Genomic DNA, 20,459 nt, shown 5'->3' on the forward strand with positions numbered 1-20,459 from the left:
AGACCCCCATCTCGGCTCCCTCCTCCCCCAGGAGAGCTGCACGTGTGGCCCAGGTGGGCTCCATGCAAAAGAGGCAATGAGACGGAGGGCGGGAACAGAGAGGAGGAAGAAAGTGCCTCACTATCAGTCTTTATTAGCTCTCATCTGCTGCTTCTGCTGGGGCTGTAAACAGGGACAGAGGAGCCTGTCATTAAGTCGATACGGACAGAAGGGTTCGATCCGCAGGCCCCTGGGGGATGGAGGGAGAGGGGGAGGACCCAGTCCATTGCTCCGAGATAGAGGGAGAGAGAAGAGAGAAAGAGAGGGGAGGCTCTGATGGAGGTGTGGAAGGAGGAGGAGCAGATATGCTCACTCACTTCCTCTGCTTGTCTAATGAGAGTTGACAAAACACTGAAATCTATTAACATTCATAAGAATTGCCATCATTTAGGTGTCCCATGGTGCTCGCATGGAAGGTTCTGGGCCTTGGATTACACAGAGGCAGGGGGAGAGATATTCTTAGAAATGCAAAACCCATAGGACAAAATTCTAATGAGTTGCATTCTGTGTTGAGAATTCTAAGCTTTCAGAGTAGAATTCATAGATTCTACCAGTCCTTTTTTTCTCTTAAGGGATATTCAAATTGACACGTGTAAAAGATCCCATTGTTTCCATTTAAATAAAAGACGTTCATTGGATAACTGTTTCAGCATACTGTAGCATTTCACATACAGCCACGCTATATTTACTCTCTAAGTCTCTGGGAATCTGCCTGGAATTAGCATATTGTAAAGTGGGGTACCCTGGATTCTCGTTTCTCTACCATCTGCTGAGGGTTGGGTTCTTTGGATGAATGAATGATTGGCTGGCATGCTACTTTGTTAGAGGTCTGGAAATTGTTAAGTTAGGTGACTTCATCAAGGGAAAGGTATAGGCTTTTTGTAACAGTGATCAACACTCTACGTTAGCTAGTGTCATCAATTTCATTCAGCAAACTTCACAAACAAATTATGCTCACTGCATAATTTGAGAGAGAGAGAGAGAGAGAGAGAGAGAGACCAAGTGCACAACCCCACTTGGACGCTAAAATATGGATTGCATTTATCGCTGGGAAATCTGGATGATTTTATTAATGGATCCAAAATATTTTGTTACAAAAAAAATCTAAATATGTTATATGATCCGCAAAGCATCAACACTGAGATTCAGTCTTGGTCAACAGGTTATGCAAAATGCATTAGTGGTTCACAAGTTAGATTTTTTTGACGGTAAAAGCTGGAACCCATAATATTTAATGGCATAGTAGTGTTTTTGACAAGCAAGCTACAGCTGACATGACAAGTATTTTAGTCAGTCAGATCTAGCTTCATCCAGTCTAGATATTTCTAGAAAACATCTTTTAGATTCATGGAGGAAACACCTCCATGAAACACCGGAGACAAGCCTACCATTCTTTTAAGGCTTGTAGACTGGATGCTGCTGTGCTGTTTGGTTCTCGTTGTGTTGTGTTTGGGGGTTGTTGACTAGTGTGTGTGTGTTATCCTAGCTTCAGTGCACCTGTAGTGAATAGTTCACTTATAAACCGGCAATGCAAGGTGAGGTTGTCATATCCTTTGATATAGGTGCGTATAGCTCTTTAATGTTTCTGGCAGTTTGTAGGTGAGGTAAGAAAATGCTCCAGTTCTGATTCTCAAGGATATAAAGAAAATTTCTCAAGGATTGATAGAAAAATCATTCCAAAAAGCAGACCTCTGACATTTCAGGATACTGAATACGGGTGAAAATACCATTTTAAAAGTAAAAAAAAAAAAAATGCAGCTGGCAAGATGGGGTATGCCAGTTGTATTGGGCCATGCTGCATGATTTTAAGGTGGCATAAAATGGGCAAAATCCAACACATTTTGGCCCACCCCAGCATATCTTGTTATTGATTAAGTGCAGTAAATGTTGTTTTCTGTTAATTGAATAGCCAGTGTAGTGAATGATATACGTTTCTGATAGTTCACAATACAAAGCTACATTCACCCAGTTTTGGTTCATCCATTTTATAAGCAAAATCCAAATTTGGCCCATGCAGGGGTTTATTTCCTTTTCCTCTCTCTGCTCTAGGCCCCATGAAAAAGGTGCAAATTGTTACACCAGGCTGTTGGTCTTGGATTAATTAGTCCACATGTGTGAAAGCATGATAAGCTGCCCTGGGTGAGCTCGGAGCTAGGGTTAAGAACAACTCCAGGCATGGAAATGATGAATGTGTGAAAAGCCTTTTGTCTCCCTTCAAACATGACATGATTTTTGTCTTGGACCTGAGCACATGTTCCGCACCATTTAGATGATCTGTATGTTTTTTAAGGGTGTATTTGCTACGTACAGCAAAACAAAAACGATAAAATGATAATAAAAAACCCCATCATATTGGTGATATATTCATAAGTGTTAAGACCAACCTGCAAAATAATACAACAGACAGATGCACAATGTAAACATAAGAGTTATTTTTTTTACAATATACCACATGAAGGCTAGTTCATGAGCAGTGTTGGGAAGGTTATTTTAAAATGTTTTCCACTGCTGATTACAAAATGCATGCACTAAAATGTATTATGTAACATTTCCCAATACATTGCTCAAGGTGAGTAACATATTCTGAATACTTCAGATTACATCAGCATTATCTTATATTGTATTAAGCTGTGGATAAATCGGTTATATCAGGTTATATAAGGTTGCAAAACCCAGCCAATTACAACAGCAGCCCAGTACAGTATACGGATAGATTGATATATACAGTAGGCCTGGGTGTGAGGAAACATTACTTACATCATTGGATCAAAGAACAACAGTGATCTGTCTACTCATTGGCGAAATCACTACCAAAACTAACATCCACCCTACAAGCACTCTATGCACTGATTTATTTTCTTAACCTTATCAACACCTTATCACTCCTGAAAATGAACCTATGACAAGGCTAAATGTGCATGGCCTTCAAGAAAAAAGATTGTACATTTCCTGAGAGGTTTTATCTCATTGCATCCTTTCAATATAACCAGAGAAAGAAAAAGAAAAGGCATGTGAGGGATGCATGTGGTTTGGTTATTAAAAACTATATTTACATTTTAATTCGAAAAAAAAAAAGATTTTTATATACATAACCCCGTTATTTTATTGTATTGTATAATCATATAATCATCATATTGTGTTACGTTACTTCCCAACACTGTTCACAAGGTACTGTATATCTAAATGTGTGCAGCATATAGTGTAGAAGTATAAGTTCAAGTTGGGAAATGTTAACTATTGCAAAATAAGACTTCAGTAGTCAGCAACATGCTGCTGCCTTTCCATCACACTGTTTGTTTGCATACTCTTCTCTGACCTGAATGCTGGGACCGCAGGTGTGAAATATTTGGATGTTTACGCTCAGGGATATTCTTGAGATTTCGCTCATAACTGAGCAAATTAACTGCTGAAACAGAATGTGTGGATATGACTTATGTGAACACTTCCTTGTCTTACAGTGTGTGTGAGTAGACTGTTTTCTCTCTCTCTCTGCAGGGAAGCTTTTGCATGAGCCATAAGGTAAACAGTTTTTGGTTGGCTTTAGGATTCACTTCCTTTGTAAGTCTCAAAAAATGTGATGCACTAACTCAAAGTCATGCTAAGTCACAGAAAATGCTAATGATTGTAGAACGGTCCAGATTTGTTAAATTACGTTTTAGCTCCGTGCCCAGATGTGCAAATTTGTGACAGGAACTGCTTTCCCTCTAAATTAGCATAAAATTAAGATCCAAAGCAAGTGTACTGTATACTGTATGTCTAAGTGTTTGTCTTTGAATATGAAAAAAAAAATGTCCCAGTCAGAATGATTTGAACGTGATGGCAAGGTCTATCTTGCTTTTCATCCTATGACTGAATTCGTTTAGAGTTCAGTCTTGGCTTCGTCATCCATTAAAGCTTGAATGAAAGAAGCAGCAATGATGGATTTTTCCACTGAAAACTACTTCTCATAGGGTGAGAAGATACAGGTCAGTCCTTTCCAGCGTTGTCAACATGTTTTATACTGCATATAATTGATGAAAGAATTGAGTTTATCAAGCTAGCAGATGCCAGATGTACAAAGGGGGTCAACCCTTTGGAAAAAAAATACAGACTCAAGGCCATTCTCCTCCAAATTGTGTTGTACTCTTGAAGACATTTTCCACTGTCTGAAATCTAAGGAGCAACAATGCCTCCAGTTGTTTTCATTGATTCCCATATGAGCAAACCAGGCCAACTCCTTGACACAGCATACACCTTCTTCTGTTCCACTTCTGTACAGCCACACTCAAAAGTTTCCAAGCAGTTTACTGCGAGCCTTGTTTCCATTGAGTCATGCATATCAAACTGTTGGGGGGAAAAAAAACATTGACAGTATTTGAATTCAGAAAGGAAGATTTAACAGAATTTTTTTTTCATGAATACAATTTCATGCTCTGCGAAAAAATAATCTTCAGCAGACAAAGAAACGGTGAAAACACAAAGGACTGAAAGAGATGAAATCCCCTAATGCATCCGCCATATTCGCATGTCTCATATGTACCGGTGCAGCACAGAAGTTGCAGGTATCTGTATGTTTCTTTTGACTTAATATAAAACCGTAATCCATCAGTGATTCTCAGTGCTCCTGCTTGAAGCATGGTCTTTACATAATACCTCTTGTCTCCCTCTTATTGATAGACCTGGAGCCTTGTGTGGGTCTCATCTAAGAGGGAGAGAGAGAGATCAGAAATCAGAAAGACTCAGGGAGGTACAATGAAAGTTAACATACTTATTCATCCATCAAAGGATATACAAAAGGCATAAGCAACAATAAGATTGTCTTTGGCATAGGCCCCGTCCTCGGTCCAGGTCACCGAGTGTGCAGACCCTTGCAGATCCTGCTGGTATGAGACGGCAGGGGCGGAGCCTACCCCCTGGACGTCTGGACAAGGCCAAACTGGTGGTGGTTAGGGAGGGAGGGTGGGAACATCGAAAATCGGCACCTGAAAGCAACAGGCAGGTGCAAAGTAAAGTGATTATAAAGCCTGATACAGACTGGTGATTGGTCGGAAGTAATGAATGAATGAGTGACGCATTGAGTCTTCCTGACAGAACTTAATGCTAACGCTTCCATTTCTGTGTCGAAACAAACCTTGAATAGGTATGAACTGTACTGTACTGGGACAAACACTCAAAGCAGTGCATTGCAGATGTTGTGGATGTCTTTAATAGCTGCGGACACAGTGGACACAATGTAGTCCTATGGGTAAAAAAGAGTAGTCAAAGGATATTTCAGTTTTTGTTCCTGTGAATAGCTGGGACTATGTGCTGATCAAATAAAGCTATATTGTTATTTGTCCATAAATTCTGACCTGTAGGCCAATAGAGTTAGGCAGTGAACAACAACAACAACACTGTTATCTGATATTTCTCATAAATAAAAGTATTGCAGTTTGAACATGGAGTTGTGACATACATTTCTGTAAACCATAACCACACCATCACTGTTTGAAGATCCTATATGGACAAAATAGTGGTCTATACACTCTTAATGTTGAAAATGTTGAAAATAACACAACTTTTGTGTATGTCCAGATAGGGACAACACAATTTGTGTTGTTTCTGACACATTTTTTTTGTCATACTGTATACACTTTTACAACAAATGTGTTGAAAATAACACAACTTGTGCTGTTTTTTTAACACATCTCTATGTCCAGATGGGGACAACACCGTTTGTGTTGTTTCTAACACATTAGTTTAGAGTACTCAAGAACCGACATTAAGTCCGTCCAACCGTTAAATTCAAAGGTTCATTTCTGAATGACTATTCAGTGCCTAATGTTGTAGCCTACCTGCAAGAGAAATAATGAGATACTTTTTTTTACAGGTAAACTGTAGCATCTCCCACTTCTACATTATATTTGAATCTACTGTAGTCCTTTTTGATTGACTGATTAATTGACACTATCTTAAAGACTGATGATTAAATTATCTTTATCATAACAGAAGTTGCAAGAAGTTGTCATCCAAACATGATTGTAGATTAACATTTATCTTTAACTGTTCCCTTAGACTATTTGATATGAGGTAATTTATTTATTGCTTCTGAAGTCTATTTTTGAGAATACTTGTCATGTCAGTTCTTATCAACTGATATAATGTGTGAAGCGTTCCTCAAACCACTCTGCTCTCTTTGTGTCCTCCTTTAATGTTTAAATGTGGCCTTCTTTAATTCCTGCCCCTGAGTCCCAATTTCAAGGAAACACACACACACACACACACACACACACACACACACACACACACACACACACACACAATAGCCTATCCGCCGTTTAAAAAAAAGGCTAAAATCTACCTGAGAAATTAGGACCTCTAGTGTGTGTGTGTGTGTGTGTGTGAGCCCGCTTTTCTACCCATAGGTGTAAAAAAAGGAAATAATAACCATCTACACCAAGATGCCCCTTGGTTTGGAAATGTTTACAGTCAGCAGATTCCACCCTCTCTGTTGATATAGGAAGACAAAGATGTGTAAAATATAAAGTGATATGAAGCTCCACTCATTATTATACACAAATAGGAACGCACATATCTGATTTTGGTGCAGACATAGTGGTAAGATGCTTTTAGTAGTCCATCACCCCCACTACATATGCCACAGAGAGCTGCTGTGATGATGATTCCCACCCCTGCCCCAGTCTGGCTGTCCTTTAGCATATACTGTACATCACTTCCTGGTGGGGCTGATACCTGTGTATTCAGGGGGAAGTTTTACTGTTCCAGCATACTTGACTAAGAAGCTCTCCTTTTGAAATGCAAGGAAGAGTCACCTTCATAAGAGCACAGACCTTTTTTAGAAAACATCCTTAGAAAGCTGTGGTTATAACTCCTGTCCTGTCCACGTCAGACAATCAAATTCAATGTGACGTTTCGCAAAAAGTATGACAAGCGAGTTGTTGAAATCGACCTGCAATATCTCCCTCAGATCCACGCAGAGTGGCACCAATGCGGACTTGGTGTCCAGAGCCAGAGTCCCGTTGGATGTCAGCTCATTAGACCGGCAGAGATGTAGGCTGCTCGAGCTCCCTAGAGTGGACGCCAGACTACAGAGCACGACACCGCCAGCCTCCTCTGATGGCTCTTCATCGCCTTCTAGACAGACAGTGAAATGGCAGCTTCTGTATTCCATAGATGTGTTCTTCACTCCAGCCTACAACCCTGTGGTGTCCACTCTGGGTCAGGTAGTCAGGTTGGTCATTGAAAAAGAGTATACATTTGATGCCATAGCCTGGCTGATGATTTGGCTGTGGACCCTGCCTCTGGCTGATGTCTCTCTGGCTGTGAGCAGTTGATTAGAAGCAGATCTCCTTCTTCATCAGCCCTGGTCAGCAGGTGGTAGTGTGTCCAGTAGAAGGATGTGGCCAAACATGTCAGACATCTTCCTTGAACACCTAACACAGGAGAAGAAGCTGAACTGAGGTGGCTGGCAGAGATGAAAAGCAGTAGGAGGAATTCACTCAAGCACTCCGCCATCTCCATTCTGAGCCCTGAGTTTTGGGTTTGCACGTTAAGTTTATGATAAGTGATGCTTTTACTTTGTGTGTGTGTGTGTGTGTGTATGCAAGCAAATTCAATTGAAGGATTCAAATTCAAGTGAAGGATTATATGTGTGTTTGTATATGTGTGCATGCGTGCATTTCTTTGTGTGTGTGTGTGTGTGTGTGTGTGTGTGTGTGTGTGTGTGTGTGTGTGCGTGTGTGTGTGTGTGTATATGTGTGTGTGCAGTTTTCAAACAAGCCGGGACACCTCACTCATCCTCAGTGAGGGGGCAGCAGCTCATCGAATATTTACATAGGCAGGGACGGGGGTCTGCGGCTGTCTCGGGCCCAGTGGTTGGTGCGGCGTTCAAAGGAAAGGAAGAAGGGCCCAGAAGCCTCCTGCAGTGCCAGAGCATTGTCTCTGAAAACAGGGAGCGCTTCTGGGTAAAGAAACACCTTGATTTAAAATTCAGCAACAAACCCTGTCATGGAACAGGCAAACAAGAATGTGAGGGGAATGGGAAACATTGAGGGGTGCTTAAGACGACAGCACATTAAAATCATTGAGAGAGACAAGGAGAGAGGGGCTTGGGATTTAGAGGTGTTAAGCAACGGCTGACTACCACGTGAACTTAAAGCATGTGGGGATATTGTTAAGATGCCTGGCCACAGGTAAACGCTTCTGATTCTAATTAACGCTATGAAGTTGTGAAGAATGAGTCAGGAAGCCTGAAACTTTTTTTTCTTCTGGCAATTATGAAATTCTCACTGCATATTATGTCCCTTATGCTGCTGTAAACAGTCAGCGGCAGACTAGCCAGCTGACACACGGCCCCACAGCAACCAGAGACTATGAATAGATACATTGATACTGTCTCTTCCACTGAGAAAAATAAAACACTGGGTTCCATTATGACTGTGTTTCTGTGACTGGTGAACAACTGTTAAACGGTCGTGCTATGACTACTACAGACTAAGAAGTGTGCAGAGACCTCGTCCACTGAGGTCCTCTCAGGCTACATTTATACATGGCCGGCTATTTTCATAAACGGACATTTCACCCTGTCTGTTTTCAAAAAGAAGATTGTGCACACCTGTCAATTTTCAGAGAAGTTTCCCTGTGTATAAATGCCGGCAAGAGCATGCCAAACCTGTCGGTGGCAGTGTAAGGAGAAGCGCAATCCCATGTTGGCCAATCAGAATCCCGAAAAATAGCAACAGCAACAAATCACCTTACTATTTCTCGTTTGAACTGTATTTGCAAATGCAAACAGGCCAAAAGCGTTTGCACAAACGTAAAAATGAGTACCACCTTAATAGCATCGATGATCAGTAGCCAAACAAACTGTAAACATAAAATGCTCACATGATGTTAAGCATTTTCTGGCGTGTAATGTAACGTTTGAAAACCTAAAACACTGTTTCTCTCAGTTGATACAACAACACATAACCGGCGTTATCAGAAATCTCCACTTTTGCCGGAGTTTTTAGAAATAATCGTTTTCTGTGATAAAAACAGGGTTTTCGTGTAAATGAGAGGCCAAACCGCAGGGAAATATCTGCGTCTTCCCTTCGTGTAAATGGGGCCTTAATGGCCACGTGTGCACAGTGTGTACATCCTTAGAACTTTGATAAGGAACATGACCTTACAGGACGCGATGCGAGCGAACATTAAAATCTGTTTAATTCCATTGTTTTCAATTGGAGTGTCCTGGGTGCAAGCGACGCGAGCAGCGCGATGCAACGCAACGTTTTGAGAGAACTTTTGTCGGACGCCCCGTGTTTATTTTCTTTCTGTCGCCTGTGTTGCTCTGCTATTTTAAATGAGAAATATGACGCAATAGAAGGGCATATTAAACGAATTCAGTGTGGAGAGATAACACCGAATTCTACAGGATAGTCGCTCGCGCGGATCACACACTGTTAGGCCCCACTGTTAGGCCCCAAGTCTGATAGAAGACTTTGCGGGGTCTATGATTGTGTGTGTGTGGGGCTGCTGATGAGTCCAATAAGGGTCCAACTTGATTCCAAAACTCTGGATTTACGAGATGAGTTGCTCCACTGTGATGTAGAGGACATCATTATGTGAGGGGATGATGATGGCTGACATTGATGGAGATTTATTTAGAACTGAAGGCACACCTCACCAGTCCAACATGGCTATTACAGGACATGGCAACATGTCAGCCACCTCTGATTTGTGCTGAGATGATACACGCCTCTCGGCAGCCTGAAGGCTATTCATCACAGAGAGGAGTGCAGTCAGGGGACAGCACCAGCTGACTTGGTCTCCACCTGCCCAACACCCAGCAACTTTATTGATCAACAGTTCACATTCTGAATGGGAGTAGAGGAAATATCTCAAGAAGCTGGGTGTCAGAAATCCAGCAAAACGTGATACAACAAACAGGTGAAACTGGCAGCGATGCTGTGGAATCCACCGTCACTATCCAAACAAAGCAAGTGGTTACAAAATGCAAAAGGTCAACTACATATACCATATAGCACACATATAGCACACATAGAGTTATTATGACTGCCGCACAGCGAAGAGGCGGTCATATAGGTTTAGTCAGATTTTTTTTCTTCTTTTTTTTCTTTTTTGCATGGCCAAATTTCCGTCAAGGATTCCCGGGACACTGAAAGACCGGGGTACACAAAACTTGGTGGACATGTAGCCCCACATGGATAGCATGGAACCATCGTTTTTTGCTTTGATCTGTAGCCCCCTCGCTGGACTGAACCCCCTGAAAGGAGGGTAGGGCAGACACCGTTTTCTGTGAATATCTCAAGAACCGTAGGGTTTAGGAAGACCATCTTTTTTTTGTATGTTGATATTAAGGGGCCATGTCAACCCATTCCATAACCTCTCATTTCATGTATAGCGCCACCTAGTTAAAAACAAAAAAGTAAAAATGTGGTGTTGTAGTCGCAGGTATCTGTGACCTAACATGGTCAAAACTGCATGAAATTAAAAGTGTAGGATCATTATGACACCCTCTGAAGGCACGCCAAGTTTCATGGAATTCCGTTCATGGGCGGCCATACAATAAATTAATTTATGTTACTGTACACCAACTGGCCTGTAGGTGGCCGGACACAGTTTTCTGTGAATATCTCGAGACCCGTAGGGCCTAGGAGGACCACTTTTTTTGTATGTTGGTCTTAAGGGGCCATGTCAACCCATCCCATTACCACTTATTTCATGTATAGCGCCACCTAGTTAAAAATTAAAAAGCAAAAAATTAGGTGTTGTAATCACAATATCTCTGGCTGACATGGTCAAAACTGCACGAAATTGAAAGCGTAGGATCATTATGACACCCTCCGAATGCATGCCAAGTTTCGTGGACTTTCGTTCATGGGGGGCCATACAATTAAATTAATTTATTTATGTGTACATTTAGTGACCGTACACCAACAGTTTTCTGTGAATATCTTGAGAACTGTAGGGCCTAGGATGACCAATTTTTTGAGTCAGTTTGCCTCCAGGGGTCATGTTAACCCATTCCATATGCACACATGTGCATAAACAGATATTCACACACACACACACATACATTCACAGTAATCATACGTATGACACATACACACACACACAGTAGACATATGTACACATGCATGCACATGCACACACACAGGCACACCCACAAGCACGTGCACGCACACACACACACACACATAAACATAAACACGTACACGCACACATGCACACAATTCAAGAATTTCTCAGAATTATGAACAGGCAAGATGGGGGTGGGGTTGTATAAAATCTCAATGTCCTATTGCAGTGACATTTTATTTATGTACACATACAAAAAAGACACACACACATGCGCACACACACACAAAAACACACACACACACTACACAAAAACACACACATACATGCACACACATGACACGCACAAACACACACACAAACACATAAACACACATACACACACACATGCACCCACACATACAAACACACCTACATACACAAACACACGCACACAAAAAAAATATACACAAAAACAACCACATACTCTGCATACACTCAATTACAAACACACAAAAAAGGAACAAAGTAGGAAATGAACACAATTTGACAAGCGTGACTTATTTTTCTGGAAAAAATGTGCTGAAATGGGCAGCGGTCATATTTTGTACCGCTCTGCGGGACATCTAGTAACATTAGTCTCAGGCAGGCTTGTACCAGACACTGGATTAAAAAAACAAACAAAAAAAACATTCTTCATCTCCCCCAAAAAAAACATTTTTTCTTCTTTTTCAACCCATTGGAATGCAGCATGGATGTATTTATGTTACAAACAAAAGGCAAGGATTTCAAACATTCATTGCTAATACATTTGAAACAAAAACAGAAGAAATCTTCAGCTCATACAAACAGTCCTCTTGTTCAGATAAACATGACTTTGGGTGCGCTGTTCCTAGCTTTTGAGCAGAAAAAAATACAAATCAAAAGAAAGTTCCATACTGTGTGAAGTGGAACAAATGTAGAATGTAGAGTTTCTCTGAATAAATCACTTGTGGCACGAATCACACACACACACACACACCTCACTCAGACATGCAAATTGATTAGTTCAGTTGTTAGTAAAAGAAATATAAAAATGAATACATATACAGTACTATATAATTAATGCAGAAGTGCCAGTTATTTCAAAGGACTCTGTGAAAGGCATATGGGAAATCAACACCCTAAATTGATTACGGAAACAGTATTTACCCCTGGGTAGAGCAATCATGTGTCTTTTTTGACAGGTATTGATTATTTTTCTCTGAGATGAATGAAATGATTCCTTTTAGCATTTACCTTGGCAGCTGATGGTCACTCACAACCCAGCAGAAGAGAATGTAGAGAATGTGCCCTTCATGCTTAACCTCTTTGTAGGTGCTGTGTGAGTGTCAGGAATAGCACAGGGGAAAGCTCATGGAAGGATACAGGAAAGTGTCCAGTCTAAAAAGAAATGCATTAAGGAGGGTGATCTTTCTGCATGCTGTGAATCGCTGCAATTCGGTGAAGGGATACAAATTGAATCAAATAACACATCAGAGGGAAAGTGGGGGACTCTTACCAGCACTTGATTTGTAAAGCTAAGAAAAAAATATTTTGACAAATAGCCCACCACTCTTCATTTCATGGTCAGTATGAAAATGTGACAGATATAAAAGAATGGGGAAAATACAGAGACAGACTCATAGACAATGAGACCTTCCAGCATTCTGAACTTATCAAGAAACTTTCTTGGAACACTGTCAATGAATACCTGAATAGAATGGATTAACTGAATCATTTACCACCATGCCCTGACCTTTACCAAACAGGTTCCTGCCATTTTAGAAATGTGCCCAGGTTTGATTCTTTTCCAAGCTCCCAAATTAACATGAGGCTGACTAACAATTAACAAAGCACAGAGTTTCAAGACCATGAAGTCTTCTCATAGTAGATTTGTTACACTGTCTGTTCATAGAATAACTAAATATTAGTCAACCACCCAAAGGAATTGCTCATGCCCCCACCATGCCCCCACCATTCAGCAGCTGTCACAGTGAAGACGTAATCTCAAAGTTTGGGCTCTGGTGGCATTGCTGTGTAATTGATAATGTGTGTCTATTCATATCCCAAGGCATGGGATAACTTCTCTGATTCATTCCATCTTCTCAAATAATAACAAGGACTTCGACGTGTGACAGAGACTGCATGGTATTTGTCTGGATAATGTGCATTCCGGCATGCTTTCAAATGTATTCATGCAAAAGAAAGTATGTTTTGAGGAGTTAAGACAAGACATATAACCATTCACATATTTTCATAACATAACTTTTTCATAGCATAAAACTGTCATTTATCATTGAAAAAGATCAAATGTGATGTATTTTAGGGTCAGGAAACAACAACTAGTTTGTCCAAAAAAAAAAAAAAAAAAAAAAGCATCCAACAAACAACTAACCACCACCAGGACCAATTTACAATTGGATTGCTCCTGACATCTCCCTTCAGTTTAACTTTAAAGGAGAGAGCCCACACTATGAAACAACTTTATACTTAACAACGTATACACAGCGTCTGGAAGAAAGTGATTTTTCCTCCTACAGAAGACGGCTGACAGATGCACATGGAAGCCAGACTAGGTAGCTGTAACATCACTGTGTGTAAGGGAAGAGTACACAGAGTTATGTTAGTGAGCTGGGAGCAACCCATTCCAAAAGCACAATGATCCTAATTATTTTAGTTTATAAGGGTTTGAAAATTTAATGAGCAGAGTTCATTAGATAACTTCAAAGAGATCTAAATGTGTCTATGAGGACAAGCAGGATCGTTCATTTTAGGAAAATGCTTCAATTCTGAAATGTATTCAGCTGAGGATTGTGATCTAACTCACAAGCTGGAGACATTTATTGAGAATAATCTTCAAGCTGTCAACAGATATATTAATGCTCAAAAACCCAAAACTAATAAGTAATCAAGGATCTTTACTAATATATTAACAATATTTCACCTAGGATTGCGAAACATATATTACATTCATGCAATGGTAGAATTCGTAGAATTCGTAAGGCTTAATTTATTTTCTACTGGCTGTGTAAGTCTATTACAGTTTTCTTAATTTCCACTTCAGTATAAAAACAACAACAGTATCAGCAACAAAAGAATAACAAGAACCCTCAAAATAGCATCTGCTTTATGTGGCTTTACCTCACAGGTATCCTAACTCATCAATACATATGATTGCTTTTTAATTCAAAAGACTACAAAAAAAAAGAAATAATAGAGAATGTCTCTCTGAATCCCCATGCTGAGGAAGTTGTAAGTTAATTAAGATGGCGGGCCTGAAAATTGGTATTTGTTTTTCTCTACCTCTACCTCTGTCTATATTCAAACGCCCTCTTAAGAATAACTTCATATCCTGGGGAATTTCACATAATGTTTTTTTATTATTATTATTATTATTATTATTATTAATCTCACCAAATAAACCTAATTATGCTCTGTTATTCTCTGCTTCACCATATAATGGCAAAGGAGGAGTTCATAGGTGAGTCCTCTTCAAAACCAAAAACAATTCACAAAAGCCTTTTATAATGCTTTAATAAAGTAAATGCGCCCTGATATCTCAGATAATACATGGTAAGTTACTCTACATATATTTCCAAATTCATTTTCAGTCATTACAGTGCATTAAAATGAGCAACCACCATAGCAACTAAGAAGATTACCCTACCAACCAGCATATCAATCACTTTATTTTGTATAGTATCCACCATATGTACCCTAGCAACCATCTTAATTACCCTAGCAACAACCAAGCAAACACCACTATGTCAACCTAGCAACCAACATGATTACCCTATCAACCAGCAAAGCAACCACGTTACTGTATTTGGCATAGCAACCACCATTTGTACTAGCAACACTCTAGCAACCATCTTAATTACCCTAGCTACAATTTAGCAACCACCACTATAATGTCAACCTAGCAACCACCATAGCAACCAACATGATTACCCTAGCAACCAGCATAGCAGCCGCTTTATTTAGCATAGCAACCACTATGTCAACCTAAGCAACAGCATTGGAACTATTTATACATTATCTGTTTTAACGGTGTGTGATATTTTACGTCATATGTTTTGCATTTTCATGCCCTGCCCTTGGAACAGAATTCCTAGTTAGCATTTGTAACACTTGTTTAAATCCATGTACCTTTTATGCTACAATTTAAAGAACTACAATGAAACATTGATGTCAGTGTATGTTACACAGTTACAAAGCACTCTACTACTGACAATGATAAAACATAAAAAAACATCAAAAAGTAATATTGAGAGGCACTTTTGTAAAAGGAAAAAAGTAGTTCACCAAGAGTTCACCAAATATTTCACCAACTATAATTGTATCAGACTAGCTAGCATATGGTGTTTGTTATTGATTGTGATTGTGAAACTCCATGTGTCCTCATTCAACACAGACATCCTCCACATGGTCATATGGCTGTGGGTCCTCAAACCAATCAGCTCTTCCTTATGAGTGCTAAGCTGTGCTGCTGTCTTTCATTGTGTTGTGTTTTGATGTGTTGTGCTGCATCATGTCATGTAGTGTTGTGTTTCATTGTGTTTTATTGTGTTATGTTGTGCTGTGCTGTGTTGCATTGTGCTCTGTTGTGTTGTGTTGGGTTGTGCTGTGCTGTATTGTCCTGTTGTGCAAATGTCGTGCTGTCCTGTGCCATGTTGTGGTGCTGTGTTGTGTTGTGCTGTGTTGTGCTATGCTCTGCTGTGTTGTGCTGTGTTGTGCTGTGCTCTGCTGTGTTGTGCTGCATTGTGCTGTGCTGTGTTGTCCTGTGTTGTGTTGTGTTGCGCCAGGAGTGTTATTGGTTTTAGTTAACCCTGTGATCCGGATGTTCTACTCTGGGCTGGGTGATTCCCATCTGGTTGTGTGGTAAACACATGTTAACTAAACCTGTCGCGTTCGTGACTCATTGACATCTTTACTATTTACTGGCGTTGTGGCAGCGTTTACCGGACTTACGTTTCAACCTGAAGATGGATTGAACTCCGAGTTCATTGCGGTATCCAGTCAAGAGAGTCACGCTGTGGAAATATTCTACCGTCAGAACGCGTCCGGAGTAATCCAGCAGTATGGCGAATTCACACAGAGCTCCAAAGCAGTGGTGCTTAACTAAGATTGAGACTGTGAACTCCTTTGAGAACTGGCGTCAGAATCTTTTGTACACACTGTCACTCGACAACGAGTTTGCTCCTTTCCTGGTCGGCCGCGTGGAATGGGGGAAAAAGTCGAAAACTTCTGCACGAAGGAGCAGAAAGTAAGCATGTTGGAATTAATGTTAGGGCAAATAGCGAATTACTGTCCTGTTATTTCACGTCAGTCTATGGTGAAAAACTCCACTTCAATCGACCATATATGGCAAACTATTCGCCAGCATTATGGCCTCCAGCGCACTGGTGCTCATTTTATTGACTTTGCTGCTATTAAACTGGAGCCTAGTGAGAGACCAGAAGATTTGTTTCAGCGCTTAATGGCCTTTATGGAAGACAATTGACTACGCAAAGACTCTAACATTAGCCATATGGGGGCTCTCGTGACTGAAGATGAGGAGTTGACACCCTCACTTGAGAACTTTGTTGTGCTCACATGGCTTCGTCTCATTCACACTGAATTGCCTAAACTTGTTAAACAGCGATACGGCAGGTTTTGCGGTCCTGCACATTGGCATCCATTAAACCAGAAATCTCACAATCCCCTTCAGTCACTATTGGATGAGCTGCAGGCCTCTGAGGATGCTAGGGCTATGCATGCAGCTGTGTCTGAGCTCCCAAAAGCTAGACCCATTTCATCCGTGCTAGGAAGTCGTGTCCACTCTGTAAAGAGGCCAGGAGGCCTGACAGTCACTTCCTCAGCAAATGCCCTTTCCTGCCCCCACATGATAGAACTTACAAGGATACAAGGATACAAGGAAGTTTATTGTCACATGCATATAGTTACTGGATGTAAGAAATGCAGTGAAATTATGTCACTTATATGGCAAAGAGCCGCCAGGTGCTGGGTGAACAGGAGGAGGACATATTGGATAGTTCAGAGAATGACGAAGCAGCATCTACCATTGTGCAGCGTGTGCTTATCAAACATTCCCCATACCTTGATGCCTTTCATGACCACCTGTCTGCGCGGCTCACCATTGACAGTGGTGCGACTGGGAACATGATGAGGGCCTCGTGTGCGACCAGACTGGGCGTCACCATCACAGGAAGTACGCAGTCAGCACACCAAGCAGATGGCTCATCTCCTTCGAAGGTATTGGGTGAGACGCGGACATACTTTAACAGAGATGGCCACAAACTGTATTTTGAGGGCCTTGTCGTCGAAAATCTTGATTCAGACATTCTAGCTGGAATTCCATTTATGGAGAAAAACGATGTCTCCATCAGACCAGCCAAACATCAGGTCTGCCTTGGCGATGATGTCTACCACTATGGCTCCCACCACACGCCTATGGACAGGCATGCTGTGCGTCGTGCTCACGTGCTTCGTGCACCAACTAAGTCTACTGTGTGGCCAGGGGAAAACATTTAGCTCGACTTGCCCCTTGAGCTATGTGATTTGGACGGGGAACTGGCCGTTGAGCCACATATGGACAACTCCTGCAGGCAGATGGGGTCACTTCAATGGCCTGCTCCGACTATGCTTCAGAGTGTGTCAGGGAAAATTCGCATCCCCAACTTTACTGGCCAGCCATGGCTAGTCCAGAAAAATGCCCATGTGTGCCGTGTATGCGCTACTTACGTCCCCCCTCTCAGTGATTCAGCAGTGTCAGCTCATCCCCTCAAACCTGGCCCACTTATCAAGTCTGTCCTTCACTCTGACTGTGTGCTTTTGGACCCAGATAAAATCATGCCCTCTGATGTCCGGGACAAGTTCTGTGCACAGCACAGAGAATTTGACGAGGTGTTTGATCCACAGTTTAAGGGCTACAACGGTGCTGTGGGCCCATTTCAGGCTAGGGTGAACATGGGGCCAGTCCAACCCCCACAGTGCAAGGACAGGGTCCCACAATACTCTAGGGGTCAGTTGCAAGACCTCCAGGCCCGCCCAGTTTGACATGCTGGAGGGTATGGGTGTCTTCAGAAAGCCTGAGGATTTCGGCGTCTCTGTGGAATATGTTAACCCCTCGTTCCTTGTCAAGAAGCCTGGAGGTGGTTTTCGCCTTGTTACGGCATTCGCAGACGTGGGCCGTTACAGCAAGCCTCAGCCCTCCCTGATGCCTGATAGCTCAGTGGAAGTATATAATCGCTACAGACCTCACCAAAGCCTTTTACCAGATTCCACTGTCCAAAGAGTCATGGAGGTATTGTGGAGTTGTTACACCTTTTAAAGGTGTTTGTGTATATGTACGGAGTGCAATGGGCATGCCAGGGTCTGAGACAGCACTAGAAGAGCTGACGTGCAGGGTGTTTGGCGATCTCCTTGAACAAGGCCGTGTAGCAAACGTGGCAGATGATTTGTACTGCGGAGCAAACACTCTTGAGGAGCTGTTAGCAGTCTGGAGAGCCGTCCTGTCTGCCCTCCAGCGCGGTGGACTGAACCTGTCTGCCACTAAGACCATTATTGCGCCTGTACAGACCACCATCCTGGGCTGGGTCTGGTGTCAAGGAACCATATGAGCCAGCCCTCACCGTGTATCTGCCCTAGTCACATGCCCTCCTCCAAAGACTGTGACTGGACTGCGCTCATTCATTGGGGCATACAAGGTGCTAGCCCGTATGCTTAAAAACTGTGCCACCATACTTGCTCCTCTGGATGATGTGGTCGCAGGACGCGATTCCAAGGATGCCATTCAGTGGTCAGACGAACTGCTGGGTGCCTTCAACTATGCTCAGAAGGCATTGTCCTCGAATCATGCCATCACTCTACCCCAGCCTGATGATCAGCTGTGGATTGTCACTGATGGTGGTGTTAGGGTACCTGGCCTGGGAGCTACATTATACATCACCTGTAAAGACACTGTGAAAGTGGCGGGCTACTTCAGTGCAAAGCTGCGTAAGAATCAGACTTCCTGGCTGCCCTGTGAAATGGAGGCTTTGTCCATAGCGACGGCATTGAAGCATTTTGCCCCATACATAATTCTGTCTTCTCAGAGAACGTTTGTATTGACGGACAGCAAGCCCTGCGTTCAGGCATTTGAGAAGCTGTGTAGAGGGGAGTTTTCCGCAAGCCCACGTGTCACCACTTTCCTTTCTACGGCCAGTCGCTTCCAGGTGCTGATTCGGCATGTGGCAGCCTTCTGACTTTGCAAGCCGCAATGCTCCAGAGTGTGACAGCCCTACGTACCAGATATGTTCCTTTGTCCACACCGCTGCTGACACTGTTGTGCGCCAGATTACTGCCAATAATGTCATGAGTGGTTCCCGAAAGCTGCCTTTTATTAACAGGTCAGCATGGCTGGCTATTCAGTCTGAGTGCTCTGACCTCAGACGGACCTGCGCTCATCTCCGTCAGGGGACACGCCCTTCCAAGAAACTGACCAATGTTCGCGATGTGAAACACTACTTGCACGTTACTACCCTGTCTAAAGATGGCCTGTTGGTTGTCCGTCGGCACACCCCTCTTGCCGCTTCAACGGACTGCATTGTGGTGCCCAGGTCTGTCCTTGATGGTCTGCTCACTTCCCATCACATCACGCTTGACCACCCCACCTCCACCCAGCTGAGGACAATTGTGCAGCGCTACTTTTATGTGTTAGACATGGATTCTGCTGTTCAGCGTGTCACCAATGGCTGCCATCAATGTGCGGCTTTGAGAAAGGCTCCTGTGTTCATGTGTACCCAGTCGACGGGTGACCCACCTGAGATTGTCGGCTCTGCTTTTGCAGCTGATGTGTTCAGGCGTGACCACCAGGTTATTCTTGTTGTCCGCGAATGTGTTCACGTCATTCACGTTGGCCTCTGTCATTGAAGATGAACGGCGTGATACCCTCAGAGATGCCCTGCTCCGCCTGTGCCTGGGCCTGTGTCCCCTTGATGGTCCTTTTGCAGTGATTAGGACTGATCCAGGGCCTGGGTTTGCCGCGTTGGCTGGAGATGAGCTGCTGGCTAAACACAGATAGACTGTTGAGGTAGGCAATGCCAAGAATGTCAATAAAAACCTGGTCGCTAAGAAAGCCGTTCAAGAGCTTGAAGGTGAGATTTTGCGTGTTGAGCCCAACTGCAGTGCTGTTACTCCCTTACTCCTCTCTGTTGCCACAGCACGCTTGAACAGCCGTGTGAGATCCCGTGGCCTGTCAGCCCGTGAAATGCTGCTTCAGCGTGACCAGTTCTCCCATAATCAGCTGCCTGTCGATGACTGGGCTCTTATTATGTCGCAGCACTCGCAGCGTATCACCAACCATCCATACAGTATGA

At 42.5% G+C, this 20,459-nt stretch overlaps 1 long non-coding RNA gene across 2 annotated transcripts in view; it reads right to left on the bottom strand.

Moving 5' to 3' along the window:
* Positions 1 to 2,636: 2,636 nt before the first annotated feature.
* The window catches only part of LOC125311241, a 43,704-nt gene continuing 25,881 nt past the window's right edge, over positions 2,637 to 20,459 (bottom strand). The window contains exons 3-5 of one of the 2 annotated variants that reach the window (XR_007196461.1): positions 12,358 to 12,501; positions 4,672 to 4,720; positions 2,637 to 4,362 (exon numbers count right to left, since the gene is read on the bottom strand). This is a non-coding gene — a long non-coding RNA (uncharacterized LOC125311241). Of the gene's footprint in view, positions 4,363 to 4,558; positions 4,721 to 12,357; positions 12,502 to 20,459 lie in introns of both variants that reach the window. The other variant, XR_007196462.1, reaches the window with a different exon arrangement.

This window comes from Alosa alosa, chromosome 18 (assembly GCF_017589495.1).
Source record: "Alosa alosa isolate M-15738 ecotype Scorff River chromosome 18, AALO_Geno_1.1, whole genome shotgun sequence".
In the NCBI taxonomy this organism is placed as follows: Eukaryota; Metazoa; Chordata; class Actinopteri; order Clupeiformes; family Clupeidae; genus Alosa; species Alosa alosa.